This window comes from Chrysemys picta, chromosome 6, assembly GCF_011386835.1.
Source record: "Chrysemys picta bellii isolate R12L10 chromosome 6, ASM1138683v2, whole genome shotgun sequence".
Taxonomy (NCBI): Eukaryota; Metazoa; Chordata; order Testudines; family Emydidae; genus Chrysemys; species Chrysemys picta.
Window position 1 is genome coordinate 79,086,864 of NC_088796.1, and position 19,493 is coordinate 79,106,356.

The 19,493-nt window shown below is 43.2% G+C and overlaps 1 protein-coding gene across 2 annotated transcripts in view; it reads right to left on the bottom strand.

Moving 5' to 3' along the window:
- MARCHF3 (membrane associated ring-CH-type finger 3) overlaps positions 1-19,493 on the bottom strand; it is a 148,839-nt gene that overhangs the window by 104,371 nt on the left and 24,975 nt on the right. The window contains exon 1 of one of the 2 annotated variants that reach the window (XM_065599315.1): positions 13,225-14,408. The exons of the other annotated variant lie outside the window; for it this stretch is intronic. The gene's annotated coding sequence lies outside the window, so the exon portion shown is untranslated. Of the gene's footprint in view, positions 1-13,224; positions 14,409-19,493 lie in introns of those variants that run through there. 2 annotated transcript variants of the gene reach the window in all.

Here is a 19,493-nt window from a genome sequence, read left to right on the forward strand (position 1 = left end):
AAGAAATCAGCTTATACTTCTAAGAAAAAAAGATATTTCCAGAAGACTAACTTGTGAGGAATATGACCTCTATGCTCAGAAAATAATTTTAGCTTTTTACCCTCAATTTATAGAAGAGCTCTTTTAGCATTACTGCTAGATTCAACTGTTCAGCCCTAATTAAGATATTAGAAAAATAGAACATTACAAATGAGCAATAAGTTTAACATTATTGGTATTTATTCATGTAGCCAAATGACAGTGTGATGAATTGATGCTATCAGTACTACTTTTTAATTCTGACTGATATTGCAAAACTGTATTTTGAAAAACTGCTTTATCATCTGTGTCTATATGTATATGTCTGGCCTTACAGCAGATACACCAGACAGGGACAACAGGAAATATTAACAGTTAACAACTGTACTTAGACCTCACAAAGGTTATGCTAAAAAAGTTGGTTCCTCTGGAGGGAGAGGGGAAGTTATGAGCAGTGGAAACTTACCAGGGAACAAGAGAGACCAGGTAGGGTTGCAATAAAGAAACAGAGGAATGGGGGAACCTGACAGGAAAAGGAAGTGTAGGGCAAAAGAGAGAGCAAGGTCACAGAAGCTGGCTGAGGGGCTCAAGCAGGGAGAGGTCACCCTGCATGCAGTAGCTTCATAGGCCAGGGCAGCCCTGACCACTTTCCTGAGCTCAGATGGCCCCAATACTCGGGATTACCCCAGGGACTCAGATCCCAGCCCCAAGAGTGCCCTGGATTGGTGAAGAAACTGAGGCAGGGACATGCATTTTGTGTTTGTTGCTTTGTATGATCTGAACTCCTCTGTGCTTGACATGATTAAGTATAAAAAAGATTAAAGAAATTAGACAGAGCAGAGTGGGTGTATGTTCACTGCTTCATAACTGCTGCGTGCCCCTGAGAGAGTTATTCTGCAACCAGAAGCTTTGGGGTGGAGTTGTGGGAAAGAGGTGTATTTAAGTAACTGGGATATCTTGGGTATCAGTGATGGGGTTTGGAGGCTAAGGAGCCCCATTTCTATGATGGGGTAACAGACTGAGCGTGAGTGCCTAGGAAATGTGCCAGAAAGGCCAACGAAGGAACCAGTGTGGCAACCTGCTGAGGCTTTAGAAGCTTAACACACCCCAAGGGATCCACAGCACAGAGGCTTGTATCCCTCCCCACCCCTTCCCCAGCAGTCCTAGAGGGTGCTCAGGAATGGATGCTCACTAGGATCCGTGACAGGCAGTAATCAAGAGATTTTCTTGTAAACTTTGCATTTATGGAAACAAAGAAGGCAAGGATCAGAAAACTTAAGATGCTTTAGCTCAGGGGTGGGCAAACTTTTTGGCCTCAGGGCCACATCTGGGTATGGAAATTGTATGGCGGGACATGAATGCTCACGAAATTGGAGATTGGGGTGTGGGAGGGGGTGAGAGCTCTGGCTGGCGGTGCGAGTTCTGGGGTGAGGCCAGAAATGAGGAGTTCAGGGTGCGGGAGGGGGCTCCAGGCTGGGATAGAGGGGTTACGATATGAGAGGAGATGAGGGTTCTGGCTGGAGGTGTGGGCTCTGGGGTGGGATCAGGGATGAGAGGTTTGGGGTGCAAGAGGGGGCTGGGGCAGGAGCAGAGGGGTTTGGAGTATGGGAGGGGGCTCTGGGTTGAGCCAGGGGGTTGGCATGTGGGAGGGGGTATGGGCTCTGAGCTGGGGGTGCGGGTTCCATGGTGGGACCAGAAAGGAGAGGTTCAGGGTGCGGGAGGGGCTCCGGACTGGGGCAGGGGATTGGGGTGTGGGGGAGGGGGCTCCAATTGGGGCTGAGGCGTTCAGAGTGCAGGAGGGGGCTCCAGGTTGGGGCAGCGGATGAGGGGTCTGGCTGGGGGTGCGGGCTCTGGGGTGGGGCTAGAGATGAGGGGTTTACAGTGCAACGCCAGCCAGGCAGCTCTGTGCGCTGCCCCGTCTGCAGGTGCCGCCCCTGTAGCTCCCATTGGCCGCAGTTCCCGGACAATGGGAGCTGCAGAGCCAGCACTAGGGCAGGGGCAGCATGTGGAGCCCCCTGGCTGCCCTTACGTGCCGGAGGGGGGACATGACGCTGCTTCCAGGAGCCACGTGGCGCCACAGCATGCGCGGAGCAGGGCGAGCCCCCAACCCCGCTCCCTGGCTGGAGCTTGAGGGCCAGATTAAAAGGTATGATGGGCCGGACACGGCCCACATGCCATAGTTTGCCCACCCCTGCTTTAGCTCCTTAATACATACATTACCATAGCCTCTTTTGCCTATGCTTGTTCTCTTTCCCATTCAGTGCTGATCATCAAAATATTTGGATGTAATTAGGAATATATATGATGACTTGTGCACTCCTCCTGTCTGCTTTCTTCGCGGATGCTAGAATTCAGTGTCAGGCATTATATTTCACAGCTGGGCAAGAGAGTGTGATGATGATAATGCTAGCTTGTGACATAAGTGAAATCAAACTGACTGACTACAAGAGGAGAAAGCTGAGATTTGGGAGAGACATATGTTGGTAATCAGCAATTACAAGAAAGGAAATACATCCAGTGCCCAGCTAAATAGGAGTTTGCAACAACATATGTATTTATTAACATTTATGTAACTGTGGTCTGTATTTAAAAGTTCAGAAATGGTTTATAATAAATTGCCTGGCAGCAGCAAAGCTACAGTACCACAGCAAAGTAAAACAAACAAAACTTACTGGCATTGGTGTAGGGCCTGGAACAGTGCTCTAAGTACTAAGTTATTTGCCATTGATGTGGGAACTTTCTTTATGCTACTCCCATGCTGTCAAGTCTACTCTCAAATCCTGCAAACAGAATGCCAATCCTCACTCTACTTTTTCTATATGCTTAGAGGCAATGATAGCAATAGCTGTGGACAGAAAATCATATTGTTCTACCAACCCCTTGAGAGAGTTAATTACTTGCTGTATAACACTGTGCCTTTAAGAAATATGAAAGCCTACCATGCTCATCTGTCTTCATGGGTGGAGCAATGAAAAACGTACGATCACAAACATGTGAGCAAAAGATGGCCCTAGCTACAAATTGGAAGAGTGGAAGTTCTGACCATGACAACATGCTCTCCCGTGGGCTGAAGTATGTGAGTGTTTCATGTTGTCATGGCAGCCGTAAGATTCTGTGGAGAGCCATCACCCACATGGACTTGGAAGTCATTGAAATACAAGTCTGTGCACCATAATTATTCCCAAATTAACACCATTCCAGGACTCAAACTAGTTGGACACAATCAAATATATTTATTTTTAGAGTCAGATAACTCCTATAGCTGGGCTATTGGTAACACAACCTAACCACTCCCTCTCAGTGCATGTTGCACCTAACTGAAAAGAGCTGGGTCAAGAGAGGCTCATTTAGCTTATCCAGCCAGGTTTCAGTTGTACAAGAAATGCTGGTTGCCTCATCAATGACTAAACTGTGGATGGTTGTGACTTTATTAGCTGTTGCCTTTACACTGGACAGAGTGAACCTAAGAGTAGGCTTTCTGTCTGTCAGTGTGCCCCTAAGAGATTTTAGACAAGATCACATCATAGATATGAGGAGATATAAGGAGAAGAAGAATTCTCTAGTGGTTAAGGCTCTAGACTGGGACTTGGGACACATGTTCAATTCCTTATTCTGCCACAGCTTCCTCTGGGACTTTGGATGAGACACAGTCTCCCTTTGTCTCAGTTTCCAGTCTATGAAATGGGGGTAACAGTGTTTAGTGCTTCTCGGTCTCACAGAGATGTTGTGAGGATAAATACATTAAAGATTGTGAGTGCTCACATACTAGACTAATGGAGGGGGAGAAATTATACCTTTTATTTGCAGAACAGGTAGTTTACATGTTTAAATTTTTTTTGTGGGGGTTTTGTGATTGTTTTCTTTTTTAAGCATCCTTCTCTCTCCATATTCATCACCACAAGAAACTCAAAACCCAGGCGCTCAAACAACAAGGTCAAGGTTGTGTTGATCAACTGTCTTTGTCACCAGAGTGGATTCTTACGGTGTATAGCCTGGGAGCAGAGTTGAATGTTTTTTGCGCTGAGATATGTTTGTTTCGTGGCTAAGAGCAATTAGATTCAGACTGGATGTCCAACTATGGGTGGGACTGATCCAACTTAAGAGCGGACAAATGAATGTCTCTTTGACTTAATCCAGTTTCACTCATTCTGGCTCTAAATGTGCTGGAGAAGACTAGATTGTAATATATGAGATGAACATGGGAGAAAATTTCCAGCTCATTCAATAATAAGGTAAGCTTGCCTCTAAGTGACACAGCATAATATGGACACATCACCTAGTGCTCTAAACACTATGTAAGTTGCTCATTGAATACTGGAGTCTCTTAAATCTGGAAGCTGTCTTGGAAACAGTTAGTTAGAGACTTGTTTGAATACTTGGCTAGAATAGGTTGCGGGGGAGGAAGACATTCATTCTAGAATACTAGTGTTAGAGTTCCTAGAGGGTGATGTTGGCTAACTGCTCACTTGCCTCAAGGATATGAGAGGGAAGCTCAGAGAGAATGCAACTGAGATTGACAGACGACAGTGGGATTAGGAAATCAAATTACCACAAAACAGCAAATTGGCTCCATCCCTGCAAAAAAAGCTAGCAGGAGAAGAGACCAAAGGAGGACCCGAGTCTGCTGTTGTCAATAGTACAGTAGAACCTCAGAGTTATGAACAGCCTCCATTCCCATTTAACACAGTGTACATGTATTTGCCTTTAAATATATATATCTCTGTTGCTGCCTGATTGCATACAGTGCTTCTGGTTCCAAATGAGGTGTGTGGTTGACCACTCAGTACGTAACTGTGATGTTCCTAACTCTGAGGTTCTACTGTATCCCCTACTACACCAGTTTCATCGGCCCATGTCAATTTCTCACAAAGGTATTTCTGACTTTTTCCATGCTGTCTGTTACATATGAGATGTCCCCCGCCCCGTAAAGCCATTACCCCTCTCCAAGTGCCATCTTTACCCATGACACCTAGAAAAAAAATAATCAGCAAATGTAAGGTGGACAGGTTAATGGGAAGATGGAAATGGTTGGCATCTTATCTATAACTTTTTTGCAATTATATAATCATAATGACTGTGTGGTGTCTTTCTCCTCTCCATGTGACACTTATCTTTTTCAACTGGAAACTCTGGGGGGGCATGGACTGCCTCCTCGGATGATTTCACAGTATCTAGCACAACAGTGCTTGCTCCTACTGGGCCTCTGTATGCTATTGTTTATATATAATAAAGACTTACAAAGTATCACACTGCTGAATGGAAAAAATGATTAAAAAAAGACAGCTGTGCAAAAATAAAGTGGGACAGGGGATGTAAGAGAAACAAGGTTTGCACAAAAATTCTATTCACATCAGTGGGGGTTATATTGTGGGTAAAGAGAGATGGCCTGAACTCTGTAGCCCAGCTCATAGACTAACTAAGAGAATTAATTTGTCCCTCTCTCTGGCACTGATGCGGTTTTCCCTAGACCAGGGGTTCTCAAACTGGGGGTCAGGACTCCCAGGGGGTTATTACTGGGGGGGTCACGAGCTGTCAGCCTCCACCCCAAATCCCGCTTTGCCTCCAGCGTTTATAATGGTGTTAAATATATAAAAAAGTGTTCTTAATTTATTGGGGGGTCGCACTCAGAGGCTTGCTATGTGAAAGGGGTCACCAGTACAAAAGTTTGAGAACCACTGTCCTAGATGATCCTAGAGGGATTTTGGATCCCAGCTACTCCTGTTTTCCCAGGAGGTGGCCAAGAGTGCCTCACTTCATCTAGGTCTAGTAAGGAGCTTGCAACTACTTTTCTCTGATGTGGACCTACCTATAGCAATTTAACATTCTGTAACCTCTAGATTGGGCTGCTGCAGTGCACCCTACATGGAACTACCTTTATAGACTCTTTTGATGCAGCAGAATACAGCTTGGTAGTGGTGGCCATAGGAAGCGTATTACAATACTTCTCCAAAAATTGTACTGACTTCTTATTTGCATTCATGACTTGTTTCCAAGTGCAATCAAAGGAGCTGACAGTGATCTATAAAGTCCTAAATGGTTTGGGTCAAGGCTACCTGAGGGGCCCCCACTTCCCTTTTTCCTATATGCCACCGTAAACCACGATCAGGAGACTAGGCATTCTCAATGGTAGGTCCTTGGCTCTAAAATTCACTTCCCTCTCACGGCTTAGACAGGTCCTGGGTGCTTACCTTCAGGTCTCCGTTCAAGGCCAATCCCTTTGCCTGAGGTGGGGGTGATTGCAGAGTAGTAGGGACATAGTCTATGTTGTGGGGCTGGAGTCTTTTTCTTTATTAACACTGACAGTTCTTTATTAGCTTTAAATATTTCATATGCAGCTAGAGACCAAGTTTAACTATGCATTGGAGGTAATTTAGCAAAGGGCTTTGGTAGAGTCACGAGGGTCCTGCTAGTAAGTGCTGCAGGACTACCCATGTGAACACACCAGATGGCATGGAAACAGCAAAAAAGAGCAATTACACCACGGGACTGGGAAGTGATGAAGGCGGCAAGAAGAGTGAAGGGGGAACTCGGAAGAAAGGTTTTACATCTCTCTCTCCCATCACTCTTTGCCCTAACAGAGAGGGCTAGAATGATGAGAAAACTGATTTAAGACCAATGAGAGTTGCAGAAAACTAGAGGGAACATAGTAAGGAAAAAAGGAAAAGGGAAAGCAAGGGGGAGAGTGGGTAAAAGAGGGAATGAGAATAGAATGATAGCCATGCAGAAAAAGGAACAAGGGAGGAGCAGGAAGAAAGTGAAAAAGGGACCATGGGGTCAAGGGAATGGAGGGCAAACAAAGATGAGCAAGGTAAAGAGAAGCAAATCCATCCTCCCAGAACCTCCCACCTCATCACTCTAACCCAGAATCTATTAATGGATCAGGAAATAAAGAAGAGGTTCAAATAGCATGCAACTACCTCAATTCACATATACATTTAATAAAGAGGTCTACAAAACTTTCACTTTGAAAACTGACCTCACCACATTGCTTATTTCATTCTTACCTCTCACTGAATATTGTGTTTTTTCCATTGGAAACTGAACACTATTAAAAAAATCTGGATACTTCATGTAGGTACATAAATGGGAGCAGAGCTCTTTTGAAAATGTGTTGTTGTTTTTTTGTTTGTTTGTTTTTTGCAGGGGGAGGAAAGGCTGAATATTTTGGAAAAATCTGGCATTTTGCTATTAAAAAGTGGTGGTATGAAGACCAATATGAAGTCTACTCTCTTTCCTTCAATACACTTTGGAATCCAGGTTTGGAATTCATATAAATTATTACTTCTCCCTCTCCTGCAGCAGATATAATCAAACTCTTTCTAAGATATACATTTCATCTTTAGAAAGTACATATATATTTAAAAATATGGTTGCTTGTGTGCAAAGATTAGATACAATATAACTAGTTTCCCCTAGCCCTTTTGATGCAAACATTTAGAACCTTACTCTATTTCTTGCCAATATCTGAATATCAAGTAATAGGTACATCATTAGATCAATGGCAGTCTGATGACGTATTACTCTAAAGATGGCTCCAGCCAAGAAGAGTAAGCCCAGGAGACTCATTGTGGCAAACTTCATAAACATATGTATTTTAAAAATAGATACAAAAATTAGGAGGCAGGAAAAAGAATGTGAGTACAGCAGAGGAACATCAATCCAGATTGCTACCATTGAGAGTTTTGCCTTAATTCTAAAAGTTGGCAGGATGTAGTTCTGTTGCTGCTTCTTAGACATTGTTCAGCTAGTTAGCCCCAGAACACAGAAGAAAAATAAATATATGTAGATATAATATGAAGTAGAACACATCCCAGTGAATTACAGCTAGCACACACCCACATGCATCTTGTTACTTCAGCTGACATTTTATTAGTTATTTCTCACCTTCTTTGTATTAAATTTTCCATCTGCTGTACTTTTCCTGTATACTAGCACTCACAATCCTTCTTCACTTTCCTTACTGAACTTAAATGCATGTAAGTATAAAGTAACAGGTGACGGAAAAAGGGCTAGTGACTCTCACATCACTATTCGTTAAACTACATACATGGCACTCTTAGTTAACCATAGTTAATTATCAGTTATAATTATATAACGTCATCTATTTATTGACTTCAAAACACTCATTTTTTTTTCAGTTCCAGAACTGGGCCAATCCAATCTCCCTTTCTACTGCAACATCAAAGATTAAGGCCTCAAACCAGCACAGCACTTAAGCACATGCTTAGCTTTAAGTATTTGTGTAGTCCCATTGAATTCATCAGAACAAATGAGTGCAATAGAGCAGGCATTTAGCATAAAAATATATTGGCTTGCTTGGTGGCAGTCTAACTATTTTTAAAAATATCCTGTTTCTTGCACAAGACTTGAGAATTTCTTTTCCCCAGCTCTGAGAGGTTAATTCTAGAGAGAATCAAAACCTGAAATTTCCATTTCATAGGGCATTCCAATATTTTGACATCTGTTTTCTTGATATTGAAATTTTGGATGGAATGAAAAGTTAAAAAAAATTCAACTAGGAAATGTCAAAACAGTTTTCACTGCAACTAAATGTTTTGACAGTCCCAAATTGAAACATTTCAGTTGTTTGTTGACCTGGAACAAAACCTTTAGTTTCAGATCAACTTTAATTGTTGTGTCTGTCTGAGCCTTGCAGTGCGTCATGAGATTTGTAGTTTCAAGTTCCCCATGTCTTCATTCTCCCCATGGGCAGGACTACATCTCAGGGTGGCGCAGCAAACTGAGGCCTTGGCTACATTTGGGAATTCACAGCGCTGCCACGGCAGCGCTGTGAAGCGCGAGTGTAGTCGTGCCGCCAGTGCTGCGAGAGCTCTCTCGCAGTGCTGTATGTACTCCACCTCTCCGAGGGGAGTAGCTTGCAGCGCTGCGAGCGAGCGTGCAGCGCTGCAGGCACTGAATACACTGGCGCTTTACAGCGCTGCACTCGCTGCACTCGGGGGGGGGGGGGCGTTTTCACACCCCTGAGCGCAGCAAGTTGCAGCGCTGTACAGCGCCAGTGTAGCCAAGGCCTGAAACACCATGAGCCTAATTTTCAAAGGTGTTGAGCATTCACACCACTGACTTTAACTGGAGTCTGGGGTTGGGCACCCAGAAGCAGACGCCACTATAGAAAATGTTTGCCTTGAGGTACAATTGTATAGTCAATTTTATTTTACAGCCCCAGCTTTCTTTTCCCAGTTGATGGCTGGGGAGGCTGTGACAATATCTGTGGCAGAAACCATGAAATACAAGGATCCTGACTCTCCTCTCTCCTGAAGTAAATCAGGAGTAACTCCATAGACTTTTACACATATGTGAGATCACAATCAGGCCCAAGGTGTTTTCCCCTCCTACTACCAAAAGTACCAGCCATGGGAAGTCAGAAAGACCCCCAGAATCTTACTGCTACTCAGTGATGGGCAGAATCCAACAAGAGTGGAAGGAGTGGCATGAAAACCGAAGGCAGGCAGCTAGGTGCCATTTTAGAATTGTGGAGTGGGACAGTGCTCTAAGAGCGGAGTCCTCCTATCCCACTTCCAAGAGTCACTTCTTTCCCTTAATGACAGGTTTCAGAGTAGCAGCCGTGTTAGTCTGTATCCGCAAAAAGAACAGGAGTACTTGTGGCACCTTAGATATGCATCTGAAGAAGTGGGCTGTAGTCCACAAAAGCTTATGCTCTAATAAATTTGTTAGTCTCTAAGGTGACACAAGTACTCCTGTTCTTTCCCTTACTGGCAGTCCCAGGCTTCAGTCCTCATTCCTGAGGTGGAAGCAGGAGGCTCTCACCAGGGTACATCCCACAAGAAGTGTGACTGTGTTCATACACTTTAATGGGAGTTATATGCACAATTATGATATGCCAGAACAGTTCTGATTTAATGACAGATCTGTGAAAAAGTGGATTTTTAATACTCATTTAGTGCTCGAACCTGCAAAAGAGCAGTGTGATTCTGAGCACCCTTTAATTCCCACTGACATGAGAGGCAAGTGAGGGCACTCCTTAAACAGCAGTTATGAGCCTAATGCAGAAATTACTGGGTAAAACTCTATGGCCTCAGTTATGCAGGAGGTCAGACTAGATGATAACAATGGTCCCTTCTGGCCTTAAAGTCGATGAATTTTTGAATCCACATCTTGCAGAACAGGGCCCTAATGGAGTTAAAGTGGGTATTGCCTAAATTAACTCCAAACTACTCCATTCAGGTCAGTGAAGTCCATCACTTGGAAGTTTAAAGACTTATCATCCATCAATATTATTTTGATTTTTGCTAAAATAACCACTTACATGAAAAGTGTAGTTACAAGTGGATTGCTTGATCTATGTGACAGACTGTAACGGACAACTTTCTGAACACCAAGCCACTACAAGTTGTATAATGGCTAATACTATTTACAGTGTCCAATTGAGATGTAATGGCATCTCAAAAACTAGTCCTGTTTATCGCGCAAGTACATATAGATTATGCAGACCCCGATCCTGCAACAAGCTCAGTGCAGTCAGACCCCTTGCATCAACACGATGCCCCAATGAAATCAATGAGGATCAGCAGAGGTGCAGGAATTTGTCCATGTCGGTCTCTTCACAGGATTAGCACGAGGTGGGTTCTGGTATTGTAAGTGTATCAACAGCCTGATTCAAAGCCCACTGATGTGAGTGGGTGTCTTTCTACTTACTTCCATGGGCATTGGCTAGTCCTTAAATATCCTCATGAAAAAAGTTACAACTCTGCTTCTCGTAAGGCTATGCCTACACTGCGCATCTAAGAGCAGCACAGCAGGGCCGCTACAGCAGTGCCAAGGTAAGGTACACAGTGTAGCCACTCTTTGTCAGCAGGAGAGCGCTCTCCCACAGACAAAATAAACCACCCCCAATGAGGAGTGGTAGCTTTGTCAGTAGGTGTGCTGGCCACACTGGTGCTTTTTGTGGGTAAAACTTTTGTCAATCAGAGGTGTGGTTTTTTTCACACTCCTGACTGACTAAAGTTTTACCAACAAAAGTGCAGTGTACACATAGCCTTAGATAGCGCTTACTTTACACAGCTCAGTGATTCTTGAAGTGGTTAGATTTCCCCATGTACTGTAGTTACTGTTTGCCAAATTATTTTCCCTTAACTTTTTTTTAAATGTTCAAACCATTTTTAAAGGTGAGTGCAAGAGAGTCTTAAACTGGTACATTTAAAACTTGTTGAAATTTAAATCAAACTGTTTTTTAAAATGTCATAGACAGCAATATTTAACACGTACATAGCTCTTTACATCTTCAAGCCACTGTATAAAGATTAAGTCACAAAAAAGGATACAGTGTTCCTACACTGAGACTCAGGATGTGTGGGGTATTTTTAAGTGTGTGAAGAAATGGTTTTGCAATGGAATTGCTGAAGAAACAGCCTTAACTGTAGTTGCTGGAACAGTCACTTTAATAAACCCTTGTTTATTTTTGTCGCAAATTTTTCTGGTAATAAAACTAAAATTACATATCACTATATTATGAAAAACAGGAGTAGAAATCCATCCTGATATAGATATAGCATTCTTATCCAAGTAGAAATTAAGTTGTGTATATGTCAAATTATATTTCATTTATGTGGACTCTCAATTCTCTGCCCAAATAAACCCCCAACAGACCAGTCACTAATCCAAACCTCTAATAAAATGCAATTTGGCTTATACTCAAAGACTTTATTTTCCATTATGGTACATCAAGGCAGAAGTTAATACACATGCCTGTGTTAAGATAACACATTATTTCTTATTGTTATTTTGTTGCTTTTCCAAGTGCTTTGACTGGAATGTACATGTTACATTTTAACAGGTGGGTTGGCTGGCTGGCTGCTTGGCTGTAAACCAGCAACTGGAATCTGCACTGAATGGTATTGAACTGAATGCTTGTAAAGTTCATGGACACAGAGTGACTCAGACAGACTCAGATGCAATCACACACACAGAGAAGAACACACACATCATAACACGCTAGCCTGCCTCTCCTTTCCCCTCTGTCCAGGGGTAGTTCAGGACTGAGTTTTCTATCACAATTTCATGCCCACACAACCAAAAACCACATTCATATTATATAATGCTCCTGAGAAGTTAATGTGATATGTACACACAACGAATTTTCATGCACAGAGACATATATACAGATAATGAACTCTATATTTAAAAAGAACAGTGAAACTTGCGGTCAACAAGAAACTATACAGGAATTCTAAAACTGAACCACTATGAATATGTATAATATCACATATGAACATAGAAATACTGTAGACCCACACAAAATCATAAATGGAAGACAAAGTTATGAATATTGTAGCCATATTTTTCCATAAAAAATGTATTCATAGCTCTCCCTATCCTAGAGGGAGAAAAATACACAAGTATGAGTTAGGGACGCAGTATGAGACTAAACCTTGAGTACTGTAGCTCTTATTTTGTGTTGCAACTTCAAATGTTGCTATATTATGAGTTTTATTTGTACATTTCAATGACTTAGATATATAAATTGTGTTTGTAGCATATGGTTGTGTGTACATGTTTTGTGTGGGTACATATGTATATGTAGTGTGTGGCTATAATATATATTTGTTTGTTTCACAGTTGTGTGTTTAAATAGTTTCCTTGATTGTTGTTGCTTTTTTAAATTGTAAGTTACAAAAGGCAAACTGTAATAATTCCCTAGGAGACTAGAATATCATTACAGAATCCTACCTGGTCTAACGTATTTGTATGTGTCCCTACTATATATAACTGTCTGCTAAAAATCCTCATTAAACATGATTATCTGTACAGAAGTTATTAGCTTCAGTTCATTTTCATGCTGTGACTTTATTTACATTTTTATTATTTATCAAAATCCAATGTATTCCATATTGTCATTGCTTGTGGCTTGAAATATGAACTACATTGTTTTGGGCAAAGGGGCAGCCAAGAAAACAAACAGGTAATTGTTGGTTTAGAGATGGATCATTTAAAGAGAGACCTCCAACAGACATTTTCATGCATTAGTATTTCAAAAAATACTTCAGCTGGTATTGCCATTGCCCACCAAGTTTCAGTGGGGGCCACCTTTTACAGGGGCGAGTTCTACCATCCTCGAGGGATTCGGAGCTCACCGAGCCTATACCCCGAGGGACAGACGCACACAGTTCATGCCCACCGAGAACTCAGCCTAGGTGGGAGCAGAGCTCGCTGCACACCGTGCACACTCACCCTCCTTTTGTAGCTCCGGATTGCTTTACACGCCCCTGTTAGTCCTCCTGGTTTTTCCAACTTCTCAAGCAGCTACGTTCCTGGCTGGGGAATCAGAGACAGTGCAGAGGCGCATGTTTGCTAGGCAGGGATTCGAGGATGGCTCCAGAGCCAGGCTTCTCCAGCTCCTCAGCCTCAAGCCTCTGGCAATTCATTGACCTGCTAAGCAAGCGAGGTGGAACAGCAGCGGGGGCTGGAGCAGCCCGGCCGGCGAGGCAGGGGAGGGAGTCGGGGGCGTGGCTCTGCTTCCTGACTGGCGGCCACTTGTACAAGTCGGCAGCGACAGCCGCATCCCTCCCCCGGTTCCAGCCGCGAGCTCCGAACGGGATGGGGAGGCGGGCTCGCGGGGGAAGCAGCAGGACAAAGAGCGGCTGGGAAGCAGCGCGTGTCTGGGACCCCTGGTGGCCAGCGAGCGGAGGCGCATCCGAGAGAAGTCGCCAGGTCAAAGCCTTCAGGAGGCAGAAAACCAAACCCTGCCTTGAAAGGACCTGCTGCTGCTGCATCTCCATCTCCGCCAAGCAAGCAATAAAAGGGCCCGGCATGTAAACAGATCAATGTATTATTTACACAAATCCATTTTGTAGCCTTTCAGGGGCTGGTTTGGCTAGCGGGTTTAGTTGCAAAGATGTGCAAGGAAAAGCAAGACATAAAGGGCCATCAGGCTATTCTGCAATTCAAGAAACAAAACAAATACGTAACACAAAGCGGGGGGTAGGGGGGAGGATGTAAATGGTTTTTAAAGAGATTGATCTCTTACACCTGTGCAAGGAAAAGAGCTTGGAAGTGCAATTCTGCTCTGTAATGCAACTGTGCAAATGCTGCCCTGGGGTTCTGCGGTCATTGTCTCTCAATACCCAGTCTTGCAGTAAAAACAAGTGAATATTTTTCTTTAACTCAGCCTGGCCTCCGAGAGTCAATTTGGGTTTTTTCCTTTATTGCATCATCACTTGCAATAAAGGTTCTGCTAGTTAAATTATGTCCTAAAGTTGCATCTGTGCAGTTCCACTGAATTCAAGCTAATTGGCCTCTAGTAAACAGTTCTGTGCATGATGCACAAGCAAGAAGAGAATCCAGTTTACTCCATTTTTTCTGTGTGGTTCTGCAGCATTAAAAGTAATAAAGCAGAACAAACTTGTGTTGCAGAGATGACTAAATACACTAAGGCAGGGATCGGCAACCTTTGGCACGCGGCTCCCCAGGGTAAGCACCCTGGCGAGCTGGGCTGGTTTGTTTACCTGCCGCGTCGGCAGGTTCGGCCAATCATGGCTCCCACTGGCCGCAGTTCGCGGGTCCAGGCCAATGGGGGCGGCAGGAAGCGGCGCTGGCCAAGCGCTTCCTGCCGCCCCCATTGGCCTGGAGCAGCGCGATCGGCCGACCTGCTGAGGCGGCATGTAAACAAACCGGTCCAGCCCGCCAGGGTGCTTACCCTGGGGAGCCGCGTGCCAAAGGTTGCCGATCCCTGCACTAAGGGAAGCACGTCTGTTAAGTAAGAAGGTATTGTTTTTATAGTGTTAAATTTCAGAGTGGAATTGCTCATATAAATATTCTTCAGAGGGCTTGGAAGAGGAGGAGTGCCTGGGGAGGGATAAACTGGGATCCAGGAACGAACACCTGTGGTCATTTACTTCCCTTTGTGACATGGCACAAGTCACTTAACATTTCCAGGTATGGCCAATGGGAATAACTACTCTCCGGTGTGTTATGAAGACTAATGAATTCAGGTTTGTAATGAAGCTTTTTCATTTTCACAGTGCTAATTTATAACACAAATTGTAATCAAAGCAACCTGATTTATCAGAAGCTGGGATGAAGGAAGGGTCAGAGAGAAGAGAAACAATTGCACGGAGAGAGTATTAATCTTTATTTGCTAACATTCTGGCTGTGTCAGACTTTGGACAGAAAGTTAACCACTAAATGGACTAATTAAATGTTTAATTTTGAACGTAAGTGAACAATTATCTATTTAAGACATTATCAGTTTGTTGGACACATTGAACCCCGTAGCAGTTTCCCTGCTAGAAAAGTCACCAAACAAAAGCCTACTCTCAAAGATTCTAGAGGAAAGCGCATCTAGAGCTTGGTGGATCCTTTGTGCACATGTAACTTCCACTGAAGTCAATGAGAACTGCAACATGTTAAAATCACATTTAAAAAACCACAGTCACAAGTACCTCTGATTCAATCCCTCAAAAAGGGACTTCTTATTGGATCAAATTCACCACTGGTGATCATGTCTGTCAATCTATTGACTTCATTAGAGTTGTCCCTGCTTATGCCATCAGTGAATTTTCTCAAAGAAATATCTACAATTATAAGGGCTTAGAGACAGCTGGGCCCACCTAAAATATAAGCTTGGTCACTAATGTATGGTTTTTAACATCTTCGTTGTGTTGCTTTTCTACACATACAAGAATACTGAAAACAAAAATGAATTAGTTACCAATGCTGCTGCAGATGTTTGTTTTAATTGCTGGGTCTTGCTTTTTGTTTTTCCACTGGCAAAAAACAATCTTTGCATCTAGGTGTATTGTTTAGCACTAGGCTTTTTAATAACCCCCATGGCATGAATGCTCTCTCATGTGAAATGGGGGGCAGCAAAGGTGCCAGTTAGGTATTTAGATTGTAAGCTCTTCAGGGCAAGGACTGTCTTGGTGTTCTGTTTTTGTACAGTGCCTAGCACAATGATGCTCTGATCCATAGCTGGCATTCCTAGGCATATAGTAATACAAATAACTAATATACACCTCTACCCCAATATAATGCTGTCCTAGGGAGCCAAAAAATCTTACCACATTATAGGTGAAACCGTGTTATATCGAACTTGCTTTGATCCGCCAGAGTGCGCAGCCCCGCCCCCCTGGAGCACTGCTTTACCGCGTGATATCCGAATATGTGTTATATCGGGTTGCGTTATATCGGGGTAGAGGTGTACTTGAAAAAATAGACACATTTAGACCCCAAACTTACACACCTGTCTAACTCTACTCATCTGAGCAGTCTCATTTGGCTTCAGCAGGAGTACTTGTCTGAGTAAAATTAAGCATGTACTTGACAGGATGGGACCTTAGTAAAAATCACTTCTAGGACCTGATCCTGCAATCTGATCTACATCAGAAAATGCTTACACCAGGGGTCGGCAACCTTTCAGAAGTGGTGTGCCGAGTCTTCATTTATTCACTCTGATTTAAGGTTTTGCATTTCAGTAATACATTTTAACATTTTTAGATGTCTCTTTCTATAAGTCTAAACTATTGTTGTATGTGAAGTAAATAAGGTTTTTAAAATGTTTAAGAAGCTTCATTTAAAATTAAATTAAAATGCAGAGCCTCCCAGACCTGTGGTCAGGATCCAGGCAGTGTGAGTGCCACTGAAAATCAGCTTGCATGCCACCTTGGGAACGCGTGCCATAGGTTGCCTACCCCTGTGCCATAGGTTGCCTACCCCTGGCTTACACCCTCATGGAGTCCCACTGAAAAAGCACTTGTGCCTCAGCTTGCAGGATTGAAGCTTAGGTTTTGATATATATATTGGTGTAGGTTTTTTAAGCATTTGATTCCTGAAGCTAGGCCTCCACCTCAATCCTAAATTCAGCACTGTGCCCTTAATTTAAAAAAAACTCCAATACTCTAAAATAATGGTCCAAGAATTATAGCCTCACACTGGTGTCACTACAGTGTCTGTAGACTACTGTTGTATTTTTTTAATAAAGATGTGTAGAAACTGTTGCTCTGGGAGAGTCAAGGAGACACTTAAGCCCCAATCCTCTAAACATTTGCAGTTACCTTTACTCACATCTGTAGTCACATTGGGCTAAATTCGCACAGGGACTTAGGTCCATACATTTGAGATTTAGGCACTACTGGTATTCACAAAACTGCTGCTTAGCTGCTGCCAAACCCTGTAGGTAGTAAACTCACTGGATGCCTAAATTTTTTCAGTGAAAGTTCCCTCTGTACTTATGTTTCTGCCCCTGGGTATGTGCATTGCAGCCTTGCTCTAGACATCTAGACACCTCTCTCCAGCCTAATCTCCAGTGCAGTGCCTGAACAGGGGGAAGATAGGCATTGCTCCACCTAACTCGCCTGTGGGGCCTGATCAGGTAGGTGTGCTCAGAGAATGCCTAATTCCACAAAAATTGGGGGTGGAGAGCAGGTGCCCTAGTGGTTAGGATTCTTACGGGGATGTGGGAGCCCTTGGTTAAAATTCTCCTCTACCTGATGAGGAGAAGGAATTTGAAGAGGGATATATTACCTCTCAGATGAGTGCCCTAATCTCTGGGCTATGGGATATTCTGGGAGGTGGCTCCCTCAGTCTCTCAAGTTGAGGCTGTTCCACCTTGGATAAATAATTAAAAAGCCATTGGGCCAGTGAAAGAGAGAGATGCCTGAGAATGACTCTTTTGACTAATGGTTAGCATGTTCACCTAGGGTGTAGAAGGCCTGGAACCTAGTCCCATGACTCCAGTGATTTATTATTTATCCAAAGTGGAACAGCTGCAACAGGAGAGATTGAGGGAGCCCCATCTCAGAATATCCCATAGCCCAGTGGTTAGAGCACTGATCTCAGAGGTTGCAGATGCCTGTTTAAATCCCTTTTTCTCATCAGGTAGAGGTGGAACTTGAACAGGAGGTCTCCCACATCCCAGGTGAGCATGTTAACTACAGGGCTAAAAGTTAGAAGTGAGGTGCTAGCAGCAGCAGTGCTCCACTGCCACCAGCAGAGGGCTTGCAGTTTAGAATTCCAAGCACAAATAAATGCCTCTTTCCAGACTGGACTTAGGTGCTAAACTCCCTGAAAGGGGCTCTCTCTCCTCACTATATCCCTTTGGCTAGCTTAGGTGGGGTGCCACCTAGCATGCTGGCTGTTGTGAGGCCCATTCTTAGACATGTGTTTCTCTCCATTCAAGGTATAGGAAGCCTGAGCACCTAACTCAGGCTTTGTGAATCCCAGTGATTTTCTAGGTGCCTAAGTCCCTTTGTGAATCTAACCACTGTGTCAATGTGGCTAGTCATATTCTTAAAGATAAATACCTGCATAAATGTTTGCAAGACTGGAGCCTAAGCTAAACAGGATTTTTTCCCCATTTTAATTCAGAATTGTATAAAAAGCTCAAATATAGCCTTTGTCTTAATTCCCATTGCTTTTTTGGTAATGAGAGATTAAAGAAAAGGTGGAAAAACTCTATTTAGAAGTGTGGGAACTGGAAGGATAAGCCAAATTCCAGGGATAACTTCTATTTTTTGCAGGGGGGAGGGGGAGGAATAATTATTAGTAAATATTTACATTTTGCTTGGGCCTAAAGGCCACAGTCACATTGTGCAACATCCAGCACAAACACAGAAAGGAGGCAATCCCTGCCTGGCAGGGCTTATAATCTAATGACACAAACAAAGGATAGGGTATAGGGATTCAAGCAAATGAGCATGATGAAAAATTGGCACATATCTGTTAGTTATAGGTATGGGAGGGGGAGGAAGGAGGGAGTTGTGGTTTGGGGGTTTTTTTGTTTGTTTTTTAAACTTGAGTATAAGTGGCAAATAAGTTACTAGATATGTCTACTATGCCATTCTACAATACACATTGTTGAAGGATATCAGAGCAGATGCATTCTTGCTAATATCCTCTGCCAAAAAAAGTAGCTCTGCGAATTTTCACAAATTCGCCTAAATTTAGCTTCTGCAGGAGCACATGCCTACTAATTTTAAAGTTATTCTTTAACAAACATCATGGTGGATTACTGCATGCATTTGCTGGGAGCTTAGTATGTTTATGAGATGTCATACGCTGTACGTAAATCCAAAATAAATAATACAAGTTGCCATGCAATATTTCCAGTATTGTTCCTTTTTCTCTTTCATTGTGACAAGTCCTAAAATGGAGGGAGAGGAAGCCCTGTTAGTGCTATCTCAAGCTAGACTATCACTAATTAATTCCCCCCTCCCCCCCAAAAAAACCCTACCAACAACAAACCCACCGCAAGTCAAGATATTTAAAAATTCTACATCTGACACACATTCTGGCTGCACTGAAGTCAATGGGAGTTTTGCCACTGGGAGCAGGATTTCACACCTGGTGTTCTTAGAACTGGTGATAACAGGGAGAGAGAAGATGACACTGAAACGTTTTTGTGTGAGGGCTGTTTCTTAAAACATACAACTAATTCTCTGTTTTCATATGCAATTCTTTCCATTGTCCCCATGATGAGCCAGCATCAGGTTGGCATCAGAAGC